This window comes from Crassostrea angulata, chromosome 9 (genome assembly GCF_025612915.1).
Source record: "Crassostrea angulata isolate pt1a10 chromosome 9, ASM2561291v2, whole genome shotgun sequence".
Taxonomy (NCBI): domain Eukaryota; kingdom Metazoa; phylum Mollusca; class Bivalvia; order Ostreida; family Ostreidae; genus Magallana; species Magallana angulata.
The window spans coordinates 13924638-13929597 of record NC_069119.1 but is presented as its reverse complement, the minus strand read 5'-3'; positions in this window follow the sequence as shown (position 1 = coordinate 13929597).

The following is a 4960-nucleotide window of genomic DNA, read 5'->3' as shown; positions in this document are numbered from 1 at the left end:
TTTGTAAGTGACTTAAAAAGGACACATGAGTTTGACTTTATTAAGATTGGAAACTATTGTAAGGATGCGCTTTGCCATTGGATAACAGTATTAGTTAAAGGTTGAGACACTTAATGAAATGCGTCTAAAAAGTGTTTTCGCTTTTGAGCATGATTTGGCCTTTAATGCATGGAATCTGTAAACGGAACAAATTAAAAGTTCTGATCTGGTTTCAGCTAGATAACAACAATTGTTACAAAAACGCTGAACCTCGATTGTACACCGTTATTCCGAATTCCTTATATTTTTGTGTAGGATTAAACTAATAATTGTCTTGTATTGCATCAAATGTGGGCTATTGTTTATGAAACCAACATAAAGTTTTAATACCATAAGAGCGCTACTGTGTTGGAAATTTGTTTGCATGGGCATTTTAGAGCGATTTGGTCTCAACGAGAAAAACAGCCTGCAAGTCCGGGATTGTACATACTACAGACGCCTGCAAGCTTTTAAGACGATGAATAAACACACTTTACAACATGATATGAAATATTGTGAAAAACACGTTGCATTAATGTTATCCTACTGTCAGCTGCCTTGTTTGTTAAAGTATGTTCATAAGTCGTCGTTCAATCGTATAATATCCACAAATAGACTCAACCAGTATCAAAAACATCTCTGATCTGGTTTCAACTAGATAACAACAATTGTTACAAAAACGCTGAACCTCGATTGTACACCGTAATTCCTAATTACTTATATTTTTGTGTAGGATTAAACTAATAATTGTCCTGTATTGCATCAAATGTGGGCTATTGTTTATGGAACCAATATAAAGTATACCATAGGAGCGCTACTTTTTTTGAAATGTATTTGCATGTCGCATTTTATAGCGATTTGGCATCAACGAGAAAAACAGCCTGCAAGTCCGGGATTGTACATACTACAGACGCCTGCAAGACGGTGAATAAACACACTTTACAACATGATATAGAATATTGTTAAAAACATGTTGCATTAATTTTATCCTACTGTCAGCTGACGTGTTTGTTAAACTTTGTTCATGGTGCAATTGTATAATATCCACAAATAGACTCAACCAGTATCAAAAACATCTTAGAGACCCGGAAGCTTCAACAGTTTGAGTTATGATGACTCTCCGCTCATGCAGGTTCAAACTTCTTTATTTTTTTAGTTGGAATGATAAAATTTAGTGCCTCCTTTACAGTTGGGAAGTTAAAAGGCTTTTGAGAACAAGTCAACTGTCACATCATCCAATATTTAAAATTTGAGGTTGTATTCAACATACAACATACGTCCGTTGAATATTAATGTGTTCACATAATTAACATGATTTGTAAGTGACTTAAAAAGGGCACATGCATTTGACTTTACTAAGAGTGGAAAATATTGCAAGGATGCGCTTGGCCACTGCATAACAGTATTAGTTGAAGGTAAGACACTTAATTAAATGCGTCTAATAAGTGTTTTGCTTTGAGCATGTTTTGCCCTTTAATGCATGGAATCTGTAAACGGAACACACAAAAAGTTTTGATCTGGTTTCAGCCAGATAACAACAATTGTTACAAAAACGCTGAACCTCGATTGTACACCGTTATTCCGAATTCCTTATATTTTAGTGTAGGATTAAACTTATACTTGTCCCGTATTGCATCAAATCTGGGCTATCGTTTATGGAACCAACATAAAGTATTAATTGTCCTTTATTGCATCAAATGTGGGTTATTGTTTATGGAACCAATATACTGTATACCATAGGAGCGCTACTGTGTTGGAAATTTGTTCGCATGTGGCATTTTATAGCAATTTGGTCTCAACGAGAAAAACAGCCTGCAAGTCCGGGATTGTACATACTACAGACGCCTGCAAGACGGTGAATGAACACACTTTTCAACATAATATATGAAATATTGTGAAAAACATGTTACATTAAATTTATCCTACTGTCAGCTGACTTGTTTGTTAAACTATGTTCATAAGTCATGGTTCAATCGTATTATATCAACAAATAGACTCAACCAGTGTCAGAAACATCTCTGATCTGGTTTCAACAAGATAACAACAATTGTTAGAAAAACGCTGAACCTCGATTGTACACTGTTATTCCGAATTACTTATATGTTTGTGAAGGATTAAACTAATAATTGTCCTGTATTGCATCAAATGTGGGTTATTGTACACCGTTATTCCGAATTACTTATATGTTTGTGAAGGATTAAACTAATAATTGTCCTGTATTGCATCAAATGTGGGCTATTGTTTATGGAACCAATATACTGTATACCATAAGAGCGCTACTGTGTTGGAAATTTGTTTGCATGTGGCATTTTATAGCGATTTGGTCTCAACGAAAAAAACAGCCTGCAAGTCCGGGATTGTACATACTACAGACGCCTGCAAGACGGTGAATGAACACATTTTTCAACATAATATGAACTATTGTGAAAAACATGTTGCATTAAATTTATCCTACTGTCAGCTGACTTGTTTGTTAAACTATGTTAATAAGTCGTGGTTCAGTTGTATAATATCCACAAATTGACTCAACCAGGATCAAAGACATCTCTGATCTGGTTTCAGCAAGATAACAACATGCGTACACATAATTAACATGATTTGTAAGTGACTTAAAAAGGGCACATGCATTTGACTGTACTTAGATTGGAAAATGTTGTAAGGATGCCCTTGGCCACTGCATAACAGTATTAGTTGAAGGTAAGACGCTTAATGAAATGCGTCTAATAAGTGTTTTTGCTGTTGAGCATGATTTGGCCTTTAATGCATGGAATCTGTAAACGGAACACACAAAAAGTTTTGATCTGGTTTCAGTTAGATAGCAACAATTGTTACAAAAATGCAGAACCTCGATTGTACACCGTTAATCCGAATTCCTTATATTTTTGTGTAGGATTAAATTATTAATTGTCCTGTATTGCATCAAATATGGGCTATTGTTTATGGAACCAGTATAAAGTATACCATAGGAGCGCTACTGTGTTTGAAATTTGTTTGCATGTGGCATTTTATAGCGATTTGGCCTCAACGAAAAAAACAGCCTGCAAGTCTGGGATTGTACATACTACAGACGCCCGCAAGACGGTGAATAAACACACTTTACAAGATGATATGAACTATTGTGAAAACATGTTTTATTAATTGTTTCCTACTGCGTACACATAATTAACATGATTTGTAAGTGACTTAAAAAGGGCACATGCATTTGACTGTACTTAGATTGGAAAATGTTGTAAGGATGCGCTTGGCCACTGCATAACAGTATTAGTTGAAGGTAAGACGCTTAATGAAATGCGTCTAATAAGTGTTTTTGCTGTTGAGCATGATTTGGCCTTTAATGCATGGAATCTGTAAACGGAACACACAAAAAGTTTTGATCTGGTTTCAGCTAGATAGCAACAATTGTTACAAAAATGCAGAACCTTGATTGTACACCGTTAATCCGAATTCCTTATATTTTTGTGTAGGATTAAATTATTAATTGTCCTGTATTGCATCAAATATGGGCTATTGTTTATGGAACCAGTATAAAGTATACCATAGGAGCGCTACTGTGTTTGAAATTTGTTTGCATGTGGCATTTTATAGCGATTTGGCCTCAACGAAAAAAACAGCCTGCAAGTCCGGGATTGTACATACTACAGACGCCCGCAAGACGGTGAATAAACACACTTTACAAGATGATATGAACTATTGTGAAAACATGTTTTATTAATTGTTTCCTACTGCCAGCTAACGTGTTTGTTAAACTATGTAAGTAGTTCAATTGTATGATATCCACAAATAGACTCAACCAGTATCAAAACATCTTATAGACTCGGAAGCTTCAACAGTTTGAGTTATGATGACTCTCCGCTCACGCAGGCTCAAACTTTTTTATTTTTTTAGTTTGAATGATAAAAATGATTGATTAAAGTTAGTGCCTCCTATACAGTTGGGAAGTTAAAAGGCTTTTGAGAACAAGTCAACTGTCACATAATCAAATATTTAAAATTTGAGGTTGTATTCAACATACAACATGCGTCCGTTGAATATTAATGTGTTCACATAATTAACATGGTTTGTAAGTGACCTAAAAAGGGCACATTAATTTTACTTTAATAAGATTGGAAAATATTGTAAGGATGCGCTTGGCCATTGGGTAACAGTATTAGTTGAAGGTAAGACACTTAAGAGCATGTCTACGAGAGAACCATGCAAATATGAAAAAAAAGCTGTGGCAGCAAGTCTCAAGAATGAACATAATTTTATCATAGATTTAAAGGATACCCATCTAGAGTCAGGTATATGATGTTTGTTTTTGCACTGGATGTTTTTATTTATAGTAACGGCCAGTATTGCATTCTGGTTGATTTGCCTCTAATACCAGAAAAGTTAAGAGAAAAAGTGTCAAATTCAGTAATTAAATACAAAATGAATAAACAATGTTTGAAAAAAATAAAATATATTCTTAAAGAGGAAGTTCAAACCTTTAATCTTTGCATATTTATTTTCATATTTCTAATTACACCATGAAGTCCCAAGGGTGTAAATGTTGGCAGGATGACAAGAAATGATAATTATACATTTTTGTTAATTTTTCAGAAAGAATTTCTCAGAAAATGGCGCATTATTTTTAGAAATTTTGAGTTAATAAGAAACTGTCTGATGTATTGTTAAAAATATTAAAAATCCATCCTTGGACTCTCAAGGACTAAAAAGTAATAAATTAACAAAACCATCCCATTTTCAAATAAAATAAAAATTTGTTGGTTTTTAAAATTTTATTTTACAAGCGATTTTAATCCACTGAAGTCAAAATTTGTAATTTAACATGAAAGAGACACCTTATTTTGCTTTTAATTAAAAAAAAAATAGTTGTTATCATTAGCTCTAATAGAATTCTTATTCATTACATGACTTGTGCATTTCATTACTACTGTTAGAATTGTCTCCCCTGTTGCGC